General features: G+C 38.3%; 1 protein-coding gene and 1 pseudogene across 9 annotated transcripts in view; one reads left to right on the forward strand and one right to left on the reverse strand.

Annotated features, from left to right (window-relative positions):
* LOC105465339 (catenin alpha 2) overlaps positions 1-17,647 on the forward strand; it is a 1,482,339-nt gene that overhangs the window by 1,310,792 nt on the left and 153,900 nt on the right. The window lies entirely within an intron of this gene.
* LOC105465338 (leydig cell tumor 10 kDa protein homolog pseudogene) lies at positions 16,873-17,486 on the reverse strand (annotated as a pseudogene). Its single transcript, XR_011612170.1, has 2 exons — positions 17,483-17,486; positions 16,873-17,440 (listed from the first exon to the last, which is right to left on the reverse strand). The product of XR_011612170.1 is annotated as a leydig cell tumor 10 kDa protein homolog pseudogene (transcript).

Here is a 17,647-nt window from a genome sequence, read left to right on the forward strand (position 1 = left end):
ATCAAAAACTTATTTTAAGTGAGTAGTGAGTTGGTTTCAGTTCAGAAAACAAAGTATTGGAATAAATAGGAATTTCTGCGATTTGATAAATTGAGTCACGGATGTTTTATTTAACATCTGAAAAAGTACTCTGTGCTTGAGAATGAATAGCGAGACTTCAGTCTTTTAAAGACCTGTGCAGGGCTGTACAGCATAGCTTAGTGCCAAGCAGATAAAAACTAATGAAGAGAAAAACTTGCAAGGATTTGTAAGGCAAGATGTGAACATCATGGGTAAATGCGAAGTAGCTGTTTGAAGGAAAAACAATACAAGTTATTATGAGATGATGTTCTTTGGGCTGTCAGTAATGCTGTATAAAAAGAGTCATTGAAGAATGTTCACTAATGACATTAGTCCATTATGAATTAGAAATAAAATACCACCAAAGTATTGGGAACTACCAAGGAATATATAGAAACCCAAATATTGGCTTTTTAATTTTTTAAAAAATTTAAAATATGCTCACTTATGTCTGGAATTCTGAATGCACTTGTGGTCAATATGTTTAAAGCAAAATTTGTGATACTGCTTTGTAACACCCATCTATGATAATCTAGACATGTAGCAGATGTTCCACAAAGAGCAGTTAAAAAGGAGTATGTGGGCATGTACCTGATACATAGTATGTGTGCATTAGAGAGCTGTTGAATAAGTGAATATGGGCAGAATGGCACTGAAAACAGGGAAGAGTTAGACCAAGGATAAAGAATAATTGCTAGTGTCTTAAAAATTAATAATAGTAGTAATACTTGGCTCATAGGCTGTTAGGCAAAAGAGGAATATGATTGAAATATATAAACAAACCTCTGATGCATATGGAACAGGAAATAGGCTTTGTTCTAGTCTACAGCACATGAATGGGAGGGAGAAGGGGAGCAGTTTCCAGGAGAGGAATGGAAACCTGAGAAATTGCTGTAGGATAGCTATCATTGTTTGATACCAAATAATAAACATGGAACTCATTCTGTGATAATGTACATACTTATAATTCAAAGGCAGAAAGTTTTTGTTAAACAAAATAATGGGTCTATGAATGAATCTTAAAAGTGCTTTACTCATTTATTTTGCAGAATAGTTTGTCGGTGTATATGTGTATGTTTGTGTGTGTTTTCCCAAGTTCTTTAAATCAGACAAGGAATGTGTATATAAATTCTATTCTTATTTTCATCCACTGTCAAACTAACTTCTGTGAAATATTCTAGGAATCTTTGATAGAATATTTGTTTTTGGAAGTTAAGTGACATCATTCATCCTTTTGAGCCAAATATAATCAGCATCCCTGTGCCAGGAAGGAAAAAAAAAATACCTTTATTCTTACATTGACTATTCCAAGAATTACTTTTCTGATAATTCCATACAGGGTTTCTCCAAACCTCTCTGTTCATTTGCATTCATAATGATTTGAGATTTTATTTAGTGGTCGAGTTGTATTCACCCTGGAGCCTGGAATGAGGACATCCAGCCTGACAGTCCGTTAAACATCTTGTGAATGGAATAATGAATGAAAAGGTCAGACAGTCCATTTAAGGAATAACATTTTTCAGATTTCAAGATGCCATTATATTGTGACAAAATCCATATGTGTTTCAGTAGAACAAGAATGAGAGCAAGGTTTTAACCTTTAGTTTTAATAAATATTTTTATTAAAAAATTGGAACATTTTGATTCCTTAACCAGTGAACTGAAAACAATAATTGGAAAACAAAACAAACAACAATAACTACAACAGAATCACAAAAAGGTCCAGCCAGGGCACTTTCTAGTTTCACAGAATTGGATAAGGCAATTTAAACATGCATCAGCCAATGTACATTCAATCACTCTCTATTACTTACAGCAGTGGTTTTGGGTATTGTTTTAATGGTGTTTTATCTTGAGCTTCATGATGGTATTTTGCAAAGCAAGTTAAGCTTTAGGAGTCTAGCTTTTGATTTCACCATTTTTTTTTTTTTTGCATTTGTGTGACATTATTCATGTTGAATTTGGTTCCATTCTTTTTCCAGCTCCTAATTATACCCTCAGACTCTGTAAAGATGCATTTGTTCCTAAGTGCAATCAAGAAGCATATTAGAAATCAGCTGTACATAGTTATGCTCTTATAAATGGAAAGTCTATTACATTTGTGTTAGAAACAGAATGCTCATACTGGAATTCAATTGCAGTTGATAGACACATATCGATTGCTTAGGACATGCTAAGTGCTGCACTAGACAGTGTAGGAAATATGACCATAAATAAAATACCATCCTTGTCCCAGAAAGCTCAGGATCCAAAGGCAATATCACATAGTGACTAATAGTTCAGGCTCTGCAATTAGTACTTGTGTTCAAATCTTGTTTTGTTTCACTATTCACAAACCCTGTGGCCTCTTTGAGATATAGTATTCTCCAGTAAATGGGAACAATAATAACCATGGAAACACATGTGTAATACTATATAATTCTGATTATTTAAGTAATACATGTTCATTATTAAAAATTCAATAATGAGAAAAAAATAACTAAAATGAGAGAATTCTCACTGCTATTTCATCTCTAATCTTGAAGTAACCACTGTGAAGAATTTGGTTCCTATATTTCCAGAAAATTTTCTTATGTATATACTTACATTCTATTAATTTTGGGGTAAATTTTGTCTGTACTATTTTGGAATCAGTTTTTTAATGAGCTTTTTTTATTTTGAAGTTATTGTAGACTGGTAAAATAATGCAGAGAGATCCTAGTTACCCTTTATCCAACTTCCTCTAATGTTAACATTATATATAACCTTATACTAATGCTAAGAATTTAAAAGTTGTACATTACTGCTATTCAATAAATTCCATACTTTCTTTGTATTCCATCAGCTCATCTACTAATGTCCTTTTTCAGATCCAGGATCCCACATTGTGTGTAGCACATGTTTAGTTTTATTTAACAAGGCATTTTGGATATCTTTTCATATCTGCATACATAGCTCTGACATATTGCTTTTAAAAAGTGCACAACTTTGGCTGGGCGTGGTGGCTCATGCCTGTAATGCCAACAGTTTGGGAGGCTGAGGCGGGTGGATAACGAGGTCAGGAGTTCGAGACCAGCCTGAACAATATGGTGAAACCCTGTCTCTGCTAAAAATACAAAAATTAGCCAGGCATGGTGGCGCACACCTGTAATCCCAGCTACTCAGGAGGCTGAGGCAGAAGAATTACTCGAACCCAGGAGGCAGAGGTTGCAGTGAGCCGAGATCACACCACTGCATTTCAGCCTGGGTGACAGAGCGAGACTCTGTCTCAAAAAAAAAAAAAAAAAGGTGCACAATTTTAATCAATTAAGTCTATGTAGTTGTGGTAGTCCCTTCTCATGCTGCTATAAAGAACTGCCGAAGACTGGGTAGTTATAAAGCAAAGAGGTTTAATTGACTCATAGTTCCGCAGGGCTGGGGAGGCCTCAGAAAACTTACAATCATGGCAGAAGAGGAAGCAAAAATGTCCTTCTTCACACAGTGGCAAGAGGGAGAAGTGCCAAGTGAAAGGGGAAAAGGCCCTTATAAAACCATCAAACCTCATGAGAACTCATTTACTATCACGAGAACAGCATGGAGATAACCGCCCCCGTGATTCAATTATCTCCCACTGAGTCCTTCCCATAACACATGGGGATTATGGGAACTACAATTCAATGTGAGATTTCAGTGTGGACACAGCCAAACCATATCAATAGTACAATTTATTTAACCCTTTATTGACTATTGATGTTTTTCATATGAATCTTAAAAGAAACTAATTTCCATGCATTGTTTGATTTAATCTTCACTATGACCTGCGTCTCTTAGATGCCAAACTAAGGCTCTTTCATCTACCCTAAAGAGGTTCCCTGTATAACAGACACCAATGTGTTACTTTCTATATATTTTTTCTGTGACAATTGAGCTCCAATTTTAGTTGTGCTAATTTTCATTACATGGAAGTTCTTACTTTGTGAATGATTACATTTGTAGATCTTTTTATTTCTGATGACGTGTATTGTTTTAAAGCTAAGGAAATTATTTGAATGTCCAAGTTTCAATGGCTAAAGCAAGTATTTGGAATCCTATTCCTTATTTGCAATTTTCCAGTTGCTGAATAAAAATAGCAACGATCCTCTACTGATAAGTGAATTCGTTTTTGGATAATGGTTAAAAATGAGCCAACAGAAGATGGTTTTACCTCCTAGGGATACAGCACAGGATTATAAATTGAGGTTCTGTTCTTGAAGCCTACTCATTTCATAAATTCATAAATTTACCAAAACTGATTGTGTTTTTTGTTTGGGTATATTTATTTTTGTTTTTTTCCACCTGGCCTGGTTAATAGGGTATATGTTTACTAGCACTTCTATTTGGGTAGGGAAAATTCCCTAAGTCAACTTTACTACAGTCTTTTGGGGGTCATTGTAGGACAGGTGCTGTCAATTTTATAAAATATATTAAAACCCTAAGAGAAAAAAAAACCTTCCCCTCATGAGCTGTGACTCTGTCTAACGTCCACTGTGAAGTTCAGGCTAGGAAAAGAGTTAAAATCAATGCTATTTCCTACTTGGACAGACAAAATGAGCAGGAGCCTGAGATAGCCACTGAATTCAGCTTGTTGTTACTTAGTTTCCATTCTAATACAGTTTTTCCCTTGCTCAGTATCAGTTTATAAAAGCATGTTACATGTCCACTGACCCCAGATAACTAAATAAATCCCACTTTATAGTCATAGAACTAAGTCCCAGGTTGTATTTGTACAAATGCCTGCCAAAGATGGATACAAGGAATTCAGAATAAATCAACCATTAAATTCACATTTCTTAGTGGAATAAAAGTAGGAATGAGGAATCCAATTCACCATCACTCTCTCATACACACTTGCATGCACATGCACATATGCACACAGGTACACACACACACACACACAGCATGGTACATTATTAGTTTTCTTTGTTGGATGCATGTTTTGGTTTTGGATTTCTTTGAGGGGCATTTATGCAGAGTTGTTTATCAGATTTGGAGTCCTGGATGCCAGAGAACTGCATTTACTTCTGTTTTTGCATGTACCTTTGTGACATGTACCTGGTGATTTTATGCTGGTCGAATTTCCCATTTGAATGAGGTGACAGCATTCAGGAAGTTATAAGTCCCTGAGATGGACATTTCTGCAGGTCTTTTTCATACATTTCCCGTAGAAGTCTTTTAAATCATGTTCACAATGAGGCTTAAAATTACTGCTTTCTTAAGGAAAAGAGATATAATCCAGGGGTTTTATAAGCAGCATTTGATGAAAGTCTTTGAAAAGAAAGTAAAAATCAGTTCATTTTAATGATTGGCAATCAAAAAAGATAAACCATCATTAAATTCTAAGATCTGGTATACTGAGACTGAGAAAAAAATAAAAACACGAACTACCGTATAGATGCACCGCTGATAATGTCTTCTAGGTTCTTTCTTTTTCGGTAGATCATCCCGAACATATTAGCCTCCGGTTGCTGGAAATCAAAATAATGGCATGGTGATTGTTAAGAGTCCATGTTATATAAGGGTGTTCTGATATTGAAATGAATACTTCACTTCTTGTTTCTGAAAAGTGAATGTTGGTAGGTTGGTTTTTGAATGTGTTTTGAATGTTTTAATAGAACAGGGTTCTATCTAGGAGGAAATAAAAGTATCTGTGCGGCAGACACCACAGTTCTGCTTCTTGGTTGTAAACTTACTTCCTAGTAGCATCAGTTCAAGATGTATTCTCATTGAAACAAATTTTATTTTAACGTTCTGACATGCTGATTGTGGAAAGACAGTGTGGGAATTCAGCCTAGAGGCTTGCTCTGACAGTGAGAGAAGTGTATCTTGTGCGTGTGTGTGTGTGTTTGTGTTTTAAAGGCTATTTTTGGAGACGAATTAGTACTAATAGGATATAGAGTATAAGAGGAGACGTATGGTGAGGTCACACAGGTCCTGAAATCTTCCTAGAAGTGAATCATAACTCATTCCAAGTGACAGGAAACACATCCGAGGGGCTGGAAAAGGGATGTGAATCAGACCTGAGTTAAAGCTAACCTTTACAATATCTGTCAAAAATTACTAAGCAAAACAGTTATATGAATATCAATACATGAAATGCTTTCTCCTTATTTGAGTGAACCAGCTGCTCTCAGATTCTTGAACAGTAACCATATCTAGAGAGTACATTAGAATGTCAATTACAAATCATTCTTATCTTTTCATCACATTAGACCGTGGAGAAATTGTGTAAATTATTTGAAAGTAATTAAATTTCTAATCTAAAGATTTAGATCCAGAGTTGGCATTTTTTTTTCTCCCCCCCCCCCCCCCACCACGTAAAGCACTAGATCGTAAATATTTTAGGATTTGTGGCTGATACAGTTTCTGGTCTCTAATACAGGTTCTCAACTATGTCATTTTAGTTCAAAAGCAGCAACAGACAATGTGTGAATGAATGACTGTAGCTGTGCTAAAATCACTTTATTTGAGGATATCGAAATTCAGATTTCATATAATGTTCATGTGTCACAAAGTACTTTAGATTTTTTTTAACTATTCAAAAACGTAAAACTACTCTTTGTGGGATTATACAAAAACAGGCTGTAGGCCAGATTTGAACAGCGGGCTGCAGTTTGCTGAGCTCAGTTTTAAATAATTCACAGTAACCACTGATTTGTGCTGCTTGGTACAGTGGTGTAAAGATTTACCTACAGTACATTTTCTAAATAATTTCTAAGAAAAATAATGCATGATTTTTTTAAAGGGCAGAATGTTTTCTCCCACAAAATAATTGGCCACTGACAATTTTTTTCTTGCTGCTAACCTGATTTGTCAGAGAAGTGAGCACTGCATCTTTGTGTTATGCCCTCTCCCCAAATACCAATACTAGAAATATATTTATTTGGTTTTATGTTAAAATGCAAATGGCATCTTTCCCCATGAACTGCCATTAAAGAGAGAGGAGAAAGAATGTATATTGTGGGAATCTCAGGGCATGGCTTCAAGTTACCAATTTGATAAATTTTTTCTGAAGTCTAGTGCTTTATCTTAAAATATTATGTCAGTTCTGCATTCTATACCACTAGATATCTGTGTTTATTTCAATGTACACAAACTGTTTTAAGTCACTGAACAAATATGCAGTTCCTCTGTGACCTGCCATACTGCCAGCATACCCCAGAAGTCTGGGCATACCTTAGGTTAAGAAACATAGCAGTGAGGCAAACTGATTGTGTGTTAGTCCCAGTTTGATGGCTTCAGAGCAGGTTTTAAATGGTAGAGGAAGAATTACATATGAGCATCCCAGTTGTCTTGTATAGTGACCTGAATGACCCCTATTCCCTTGATCCGTGGCTTCTACCTGCAGACCCGACTCCAGCCCAAGGTGGAAGAATGGCATGATCACTGTCTTTGAAGACAGATAGGCAAAGATTTTAATTTTTACTGTTCCATGTGTAGTTAGACTAGTTATTGAGTTAAATTTTGTCATCTGAAAAATGAAGATAGGATTTATGGTTCTTCAGTTACAATTCAATAACTTTTGCTAATGTAATTCAGAAGGGATATATCAGAAAACCATTGGAGAACGTAACAAAGGAAAATTAAAATATCTGGTGGGAGGAAGACAAAGGAGAGAAATAAGAGGCAATCAGTTTTCCAGGGCATTTTGTTGAGCAACTATGAGATACTGTGGTTAAGAAGCCATTCAATTTGCCTGGGAGACTTCTGGTTTATACCTGCTGTACTTGCATAATTACTCAAAGCTCCCCTTTTACCCTCAAAAATGTCTCTGTTCACATGACACGTTGTCATCTTAAAGGACTCAGAAGTTTGATCTCACTTCTGACTGCGAGTTGGTCTTGCTCTTTTTTCCTTACACTGCAGGATCTGGTTTTGTTCTCTGTGTTCAGAGCCAACCTGTATATACCAGTATCAATTCAAGATTATTCCAGAGCCACCTGGTGGGGGTATCCACCATCCACGGGAAGTGAGGAGAGAGGTGGGCAAACCAGACAGCCATGATATTGAACCTCAAGTCCTCACACTCCTTTCTGTCTGGGAATGGAATTAGATGGTGATATGGTATGGATCTGTATCCCCACCCAAATCTCATGTTGAATTATAATCCTCAGTGTTAGAGGCAGGGCCTGGTAGGAGGTGATTGGATCATGGGGGTAGATTTGACCCTTGCTGTTCTTGTGACATTGAGTGCATTCTCACGAGGTCTGGTTGTTTAAAAGTGTGTAGCACCTTCCCACTTTCTCTCTTCCTCCTACTCCTGACATGTAAGACGTGCTTGCTTCCCTTTGCCTTCCATCATGAATGTAAGTTTCCTGAGGCCTCCCCAGCCATGCTTCCTGTACAACCTGCAGAGTCGTCAGCCAATTAAACCTCTTTTTTGTATAAATTACCCAGTTTCTGGCATTTCTTAATAGCAGCATGAGAATGGACTCATACAGATGGGTCAGTCCATAGTATTTTGAAATTTGTCATTATCCCTTATACACATTCATGCTACTTCAGTCTAATCTCCATACTGTTACTCAAAATGGCTTTCTGAAACACAATTTCTCTAAAACCCTTTTTGACTCCTCATTTACATCAAGGAAAAATAAAACTTCTTAACTTGACATACAGAGCCTTTGATGGCCTAGCTTCTGTCTTTTCTTTGTCTTCCCTCAGTCGCCCACAGCTTCTCTATCTTGTACATTTCTCTAATATTCGGTGGCTTACAGTCCTTATGGCACCATACTCCTGCCCTTCTGCGGCTGGGCACATGCTGTTTCCTCTGGCTGGAATGCTTTGCGCTGCCAAACTTGTGCTGGTTTTTCCTTTCAGAATCAGAGTGGAAGCTGGCTTTCTTTTCTTACTAGTTCTTTTTTTTCTCTTCTAGTTGAGTTATCCTTCATTCCACTCCCATAATTCCCTTGGAAGACTTCAATCCTAAAATGTGGGACCCCGAATTTCATTTAATAGTTTCCTTGTCTTTCTCTCTCAGTAGGTTATTGGCTTCTTGGAGGCAGAGATCACCATTTTCACCTCTGTAAACAGTGGAATGGTACATAGCAGCTGAATGAAAGTTGGATAAGTGGATAAGTGGTCTGCATGAGAAAGGAGCGTTACTTCTGAGAGGAAAAACATAAATATGCAGACAGTGGCGATAAGGATTTTAATAAGACAGAGAGCATGATACAGAATGCATGCTAATTTCATGTGGGGCTAAATTAGTGTGAATATGTGTGTCCCAGTGACAGGGCCCATTTCAGCTTGGGAAGAAGGAGAAAGAATTGTCTGTGGCCTCCAGAGAGGCTTTGTAATTTATTTTCATCAATATACATGTTTCGTTTTCTAAGTGCAAATGTTACCACAGTGATCTGCATCTCTGGTTTCTCTGGGAACCCTCTCTAAATACAACCCAGGGTACCCAGAGAACATGCAGAATAGAAGTTGATGATCTTTGAATAACTGTGGAAGGCATGTGTAGTCCTGGAAGGCTGAATAATACTTCCTGAATTTATAAAATGGGAAGATGGACTTCCCAGCCAATGGGCTTGGAAGATGGACACTCACTAGCAAAATTCTACAAAGGATTAATAAGTGGACTTTTTTGAGTCGTTAGTGAATCTATTGGGTTCCTAATTATTATCTTATGGGAATCACTTGGACTAAGGAAGTCTGTTTGTAGCCTAATTTTTCCTTAGAAAGGACATCTAATTTGCTGTCTGTTTGCATATCTGTCCTCTCCACTAGTTAAATAATTTTATACACATTTGTGTTCTTAGTTTCCGACACAGAACATGACATGCTGTAATCACAGTGTAGCTGCTGAAAGAATAGGCTGATGAACATGTAAAGGACATTTGGGTGGTTCTGATACACTGAAAAAGTCAAATGAGTCAAAGTATAATATGGCTATTTAAAAAGTTATATGATCTGAGAGAGTGTTCAAGGAAGTGGTTTCTGCACTATAATTTTCACCTTTGTAAACAGTGGAATGGTACATACGTAGCAGCTGAATGAAGGTTGGATAAGTGGATAAATGGTCTGCATGAGAAAGGAGTGTTACTTCTGGGAGGAGAAACACAGTAGGGAGTCTTAGACCTATTCTATTTTGTCCTGATAGGACTAGAACAGGAGAGTTGTATTAAATTAATCAAGCTCCATAATGAAGGAGGCATTGGAAAGTGAGAAATTATTGAGAGAAAAATGTCTAGGAGAGTCTTAAACATAATGAGTGCATTTTGGAAAACTAGGACACTAATAAACAATGGTTTTTACGAGAGTTGAACTTAAAGTGCCTGCAATGATATTAACTGAAAAGAAAAGGCAAAGTCACTGGACAGGAAGCACACAGTCCACCCCAGGAAAGCTGTGATGGCTGTGGACTGACTAAAGAACAGACAAATATGAATGGGAAACAGACTCCAAATACATTCATGAAAAGAGTAACAGTGGCTGTTCCTGATGACAGGTGATGTTTTTAATGAATTTTTATAATAACCTAGTATTAGATGCATGATGGGGGGAACTATACATAGATTTTTTTCCTCTTAATTCAAATAAAATAGAACAGAGAATTGTTGTGTGGAGAAGACTTAGGGAGCAGAAGAGGAGTGAGGAGTGCTATTTTCAAATATTTATTGGGTCATGATGTGGAAAAGAGATTAGAATTATTCTGCATTATTTAGTTAGAACTGCTTACAGAAAAGCTAGACGAAGGGACAGTTTAGCTCATATTATGTCTTATGTCTCTGTGGTGTTAAAAGATAATTTCTAATAAAAGGCAAATTTATGACTATAGAATAAAAATAAATATGTGTTAAAAATCTGACTTAATTCATTAATGAGGAAACTGGTGAGGTATTACAACCAGTTCCAAGGCAAATGCAAAGAATAAGCAAATTCAGATTTGTAAAATAGTTCCCAAGGAGTCAGAATCGGATATGGCATAATTGTCCATTGAATTCTCAAATTTCCCCCTTTTGACCAAAAATATTATCAAAGAAATATTGTTCTCAATACGCAGCATAAACTGTGGTGGCTCCTGCTTCCATGTTGTGTTTGGCACCAGGAGTAATCCAGAAGTAGCCAAATGATGACCTGTTGGGGGTGCTGTAGAAAAAGTTTACTCATAGGATAGTTGGCTTGCCAAGATGACTTTAAAGATAGTTAATAACTTTAAAATTCTAAGATACTACCTCACCACTCAGGGAGCCAGCTCCTGAACCTATATCACTACAGCTGGGTCCTTCTACAAATTCGAGTTCCTGTGAATACAAACAACTGTCCTTCCCTAGCTGATGAGGGTTTCCTTTGTTTCTCACTGTGCCTTGAGAATCTACCTGCCCTTTGGATTCCAGTTCTCTCCTTACTTGTCTGACATTCACCAACTAAACTCTCTTCCTGTCTCTTAAAGTGCTTTTGACTTGGAAAAAGAAACAACTGTAGAATATAAGATTATGTGGGCTATTTTAGGTTGAATCTTTACCTCCCCCAACCACCAAAAAAAAAAAAATATTGAAGTATTTATCCCCAGTACCTCATACTGTGACCTCATTTGAAAATAGGGTCATTGGAGATGTAATTAAGATGAGGTCATACCGGAGTAGGTTGGGCCCTTAAAGCAATATGGCTGGTGTCCTTATTAAAAAGATGGCCATTCTGGCCAGGTGCAGTTGGCTTACGCCTATAATCCCAGCACTTTGGGAGGGTGAGGTTGGGGGTGGATTACCGGAGATCAGGAGTTCGAGACCAGCCTGGCCAACATCATGAAACTCCATCTCTACTGAAAAATAAAAAAATTAGCCAGGCGTGGTGGCAGACGCCTGTAATCCCACCTGCTTGGGAGGCTGAGGCAGGGGAATAGCTTGAGCCTGGGAGACGGAGGTTTCAGTGAGCCGAGATTGTGCCACTGCACTCCAGCCTGGGCGACAGAGCAAGACTCTGTCTAAAAAAAAAAGACGGCCATTTGAAGACAGAGACACACAGGGAGAAGGCTGTGTGATAATGAAAATAGAGATTAGAGTGACACAGCTGCAAGTCAAGGAACGCCAAACATTGCTGGGCAAACCACCAGAGGCACAGAACAGGCAAGAAAGGACTCTCCTGTAGGTTTCAGAGAGAACATAGTTCTGATGATACCTTGATTTTGGACTTCTTCCCTCTAGAACTGTAAGACAATACATTTCTGTTGTTGTAAGCCACCTAGTGTGTGGTGCTTTGTTACAACAGCCCCAGGAAACTAATATAGGGATATACACAAATTTGTCTTCTATGAGCTGGCTCTGTGCATTGTTCTAAATGTGAAGAGCCGAGTGTAGTGTGTTATACACATAATGCCTGGCAAATACAAGGCACTAATTAAGTATTAGTCTCCTTCACTACCTTTTTTTTTTTTTCTAACTTCGAACCTGTAAATTGTAAACCAAGTGACCGCATTACCACATAATGCAAGGAACATGACTTGGAATTAAATCTGAGCTTAAATCCAAGCTCTGCCACTAGCTAGCCAGCTATATGACTTAGGACAGTTTTTTTGTTTTGTTTTGTTTTGTTTTTTGTTTTTCTGGATAAAACCATCTTTCTCGTCAGGGTAAAGATGAGAAACAATGGCTGTGATCATGTGGTACAGGGTAAGCACCCGATGCTTAGTAACTACTCTAATTTTATTCTTCTTGCATGATGATTCTTATTATATTAGCACTTCATGACTTGCATTGCTGCTAGGGAGTTTGTAATTGTTATATTTGCTCAAACAATTGAATTTATAATCACTGCATTCATAAGGAGAAAGATGACTACTTTTAAAATTCTCTTTATATCCTGGACATTTTAAGGCTTGAAAAATTAGTGCTTTCCACTTTTATTTTTGAACTGCTACTAAATTTAAAGGACTATTAATCCCCCATGTTTATGACTCACCAATTCATCATCAACACGATGCCTTTTAAAGCAATATGTGACTCAGGAGAAGCATGAACCAAGCGCCTGAAAGAGTGGGGAGATGGTTGTGTTGAGGATGGAGGAGGAGCATTTGGGTTTATTTTCCTTTGAAGTAGAGCCCGAAAAGTTTTGCTGAAGAAAAGATATCTGAGCATGTGCTTGAGTTTGATTCATTAATTTTCAGTATATCTTAAACTTAGTTTTTCAAGCTGTTTTTATTTTACTATCATATGAGCTGACAGCAGGAATGCCAAACCACAGTGCCACTGTGTGAGGCACATGGGTGTTGAGGACAGTATGGAAATTCCCTTTTGAGTCTGATTTTCTGGAATACCAGAGGCCACATTTCTGAGTGGCTAGTGCAAGGGAAATAAATCTACCCATGCCGGAGTAAGAAAGACAAGAAGCTAGTTCCTGCCTAGCTCCAAAATTCTCAAAGATAATAGGCTTGAAGAAGTCTATATTCCTCCTTTCTTAAGACCTACACTAAACACTAAATGCTTTGACTGTTCTTATGGGACTAGATCACGTAGAATTCCCTATTGCAGAAGATGAATACTCTTCTGCATAGTGTACTGCTGATGGTAAGCAGACTTCTCAGATAGCCCCCAAGATTTCTGTCCCCTGGTCTACACACCCTGTATAATGCCTTCCATTGGTGTTGGCAGGGCTCATGAATATGATGGAATTGTCACTGCCTTGTTTATGTGACATTATATTAAACTACATCTTAACCAACAGAGAGAAACTCTCCTCCTGGCCTTAAAGGAGCAAACTGGCATGTGTGGAGAAGGTCACAGGGGAGGGAACAGTGGGAGGCCTCTAAATACTGAGCATGGCATTTGATGGATTGCCAGCAAGAAAGTGGGAACCTTCATCCCGTAACTGCAAGGAACTGAATTCTGCCAACAACCAGTGAGCTTGGAAGAGGACTCAGATGAGATCAGACCCTGGCTGACACTTTAATTTCAACCTCATGAAACCGTGTGCCCAGAGCCCACCTACTCTATGCTGAACTCCTAGCCATGGAAACGGAGATAATAAATGTGGGTTGCTGTAAGCCACTATATTTCTATTTATTTGTTATCCAACAATAAAAAATAAATGCAATTCTAATTTCCAGGAACAGGGTATCAAGTCTCTTAGCTAATAAACAGCAAACAAACAACAACAAAAAGCAGTCTGTGCACAACCACACCCCAAGTAGTCTTTGTTCAAGTAACTAACGAAAGATTTCCCTCCCACTCCCATTAGTGTAGACTTGCACAAAACCAGTGGGAGCCCCTTTATAGTTGGTCATTGCCGTGGCCTGCATGACGTTCTAGATGAGCCTAGCTGAGCTATTACTGATTTAGCGGAGCAATTATTTTGTGTAATAACCTGTGACTGACTGAATGCTATTGTTTCACCCTTCTTTTATGTGTCCTTATAATGATTTTCTTAAGGCCAATTGTAATCTCATATGTATTTCCCTAACAAAGAGTACCTTGATCTTGAATGTTCCTTTATTTCCATGCTGCCCTCACCTTTCTCCCAAATGTACATTCTAAAAGACCCTTTCAGCATATTGCTTATTTAGAGTGAACACATGAAGATGCTTTTTTATATGCTTAGGGGAAGAAGAAAAGACCATCCAGTAAAAATTTCACATTGTTTTCCCACCCAAGTGTATCTTGCTCAGATAAAGGGGCATCACAAAGGCCACCCTGGCATTCCTGCCAGCATTTAGCATTCCATGCCCCATCTCTCTCTTAAATTGGAAAACATTTTTACCGATTTCTTAATATGTTTGAATTCCTGTTTTTCACATCATCCCTGATATATTTGGGGGTGCTGGATTGGAATATGTAACACTTTTCTTGCTAAATAGTCGGGTTTTGATTAATTGGCTTCTGACTTATGGAGCTATATTTACAGCTCTGTGAGGTAGATAAATTCACAGCATAAAATAATACCCTCCCAATCATTCAAGGCAGTCAGTTTGCACTCACATATAACCCAGATGCACTTAAAATAAAGGTGTCTATCAACCAGTAAGTAACGTGATTTCTCAATTGCCCTCTTCATAGATTGAGACAAGTCTATGTGGGGCAATTTTTCAAGAGCGTTAGGAAGGGCTGTCTCCATAATATTTCCCTACTCTGTCCCTTTATTGATGGCCAACATTCCGTATTTATGTAATGATTCCTCTGGCCCCTATAAAAGTGGAAGTAAGCCGGGAAAGGAGTTACCTGGTATTTCTCAAACTATTATATAAACCAAGCCACCATATTTTATCATTCTGAAGGCGTACAGCTCTCATGTTATTCTATGTGAATGGTGCCCCCTGGTGATGTGCTGTATCTATGCTGCAGTGAACTTAGTGGATGTATGCTCAAGATTCTGCTTTGTTTGTACATTATTCAGGTTTTTTTTTAAATGTTCATATTTTCATGGGAATGAGTTATCAGTTCCTCTCTTGAAAGCATGTTTGATTAGAAAGAGTGCAGACTTGTTTGTGTGGTTGCTTCATAGTATCATTGGCCTGAATTTTTTTTTTTTTTTAAAGGAGCTATAGCTAATTAAAACAAAATTAGCATGGCCAGGTGTGGTGGCTCATTCCTGTAATCCCAGCACTTTGGGAGGCTGAGGTGGAAGGATCACCTGAGGTCAGGAGTTTGAGACTGGCCTGGCCAACATGGCAAAACCTTGTCTATTAAAATTACAAAACTCAGGCAGGCGTGGTAGTGAGTGTCTGTAATTCCAGTTACTGGGAAGACTGAGACAGGAGAATTGCTTGAACCTGGAAGGCAGAGGCTGCAGTGAGCTGAGATCATGCCACTGCACTCTAATCTGGGTGACAAAGTGAGACTCCATCTCAAAAAAAAAAAAAAGATTAGCAAAATGTTGATATTGAAACCGCAAGATGGCTGCGTGGGGATTCACTATGCTTTTCTTTTTACTTTTGTGTATGTTTGAAACGTTCTACAACAAAAAAGGTTAAAACATAAAAGGAACTCAGCTTTAGATTGTTAAAAACACACAAATCCTTGCCATGTAAGTCTTAAATACTTATTATAGGAAAAATCCAAATGCAAAAAATATTTATGTAGTAGAAGAATGGAATATGACTAAAATTTTTCCAAAATAGAAGAGTATATTTACAAATCATAGTATTTAGCCATATTATGCAGCCCAGAAGAATAAATAAGTAGATACTTTTTAATATATAAAAAAGAAAGAGTACAGAGATAAAAAAGACAGAAGCTCTCTGAGAATGGGATCCACAAAAATGCAGAATAAAAGTTTACTCTTTTTATTTTGTTCTCAAAACTCTTCCTCCTGCTGCTTCTTTTAACAACTCCCTGCCATGATCCACCATCCATTTATTCATTCATTCATTTACCCATCCATCTATTATCCATCCACTCATTCATTCATCTATCCACCCATCCAACCTACCCATCTTTCCATCCATTTCTTTACCCATATATTCATTGACCCAGCAAACATCAGTTAAGTGCCTGTCATTTGCCAAGCATTAATGGATGATCCAATACCCAATTTGAATTTCTTTATATAATACTTCAATGATCCAGAGAGAAAGAGGACTTTGAAAAATTATCTGTCGTTCAGAGATTGGAGAGTAGTGTGCAGCGGAATACATTCAAACTTTTGAAGATAGCTTTTTGCAATTGTGCCTTGTACTTCCTTTTCCCACTTTCTCTCTCCCTCCCCATCTTCCTTACAAAATGTACAAAGGGTCCTAGATTCAGTGGGTACTGGGTAGAGGTGCACAGAACATTGCCTCAAGTTGTGCAACGTGGCAGCCCTATAGACTTCAGGAACTTTGTTCTGCAGTATACATTTTTTTTGTTTCATTATTTTCTTATTTTTATTTTTATTTTTATTTTTGATGACAAAGCCGGGTTTATTGTTCTGGGTTAAACCTGTGGAGGCAGGACCTGGGAAGGGGCATGGGGACAGATGAATCTGGTGACTGTATCTTCCTGGTCATTGCTGGGTTCTCAGCACCCTTGGCCTCCACTCAAGTTCTAGGTGAAGCCCAGTGCTGGGGGATGGGGTCCTCTTCCTGCCAGTGCAGCCTGTGGGATCACTTGTAAGATCCCACATGGAGGTAGGGGGTGGGGTGTTGGCCTGCGCTGGGGCCAGCGTCCTCAGGAAGGTGTCCTGGAGGAGATGGCGGCAGCCGCCCCATTCTTCTTGGCCGGGACCTTCAGCAGGGCCAGCTTCTCGGGCAGGCTGCTGCTGGCTTTCATCACCACATCGTGTTCGATCTTCTTCCGGATCCCGACTTCTAGGTTCTTCTTGAGCTTTTGCTGCTGCACGACGCGCGCCTTCTTGGGAGCGATAACACGACCGCCTTTTCTCAGGCCCCGATTCTTTTCAGATGCCGCCGCTGCTGTCTTGCTCTTTGCGGGCTTGTGCGCCTGGAACTTGCGCTGCCCCTGCGCTATGATCCCTCATTTATTTTCATAGGCTATTTTTCATTAAAGCTTCAAGCTCATTATCTCTCCTCCAGGAGGCTTATTTTCTGACAAGATTAGATTGCTGTTTTTCTTCTTATTGATTGATTGATTGATTTACAGGTAAGAGGAGTGAATGTCTATATACTTGGTCAGGTTCACTTTGATTCCTTATTTCCAAGATGAATTCAAATGTAATGAAT

Source organism: Macaca nemestrina, chromosome 13, assembly GCF_043159975.1.
Source record: "Macaca nemestrina isolate mMacNem1 chromosome 13, mMacNem.hap1, whole genome shotgun sequence".
Taxonomy (NCBI): Eukaryota; Metazoa; Chordata; class Mammalia; order Primates; family Cercopithecidae; genus Macaca; species Macaca nemestrina.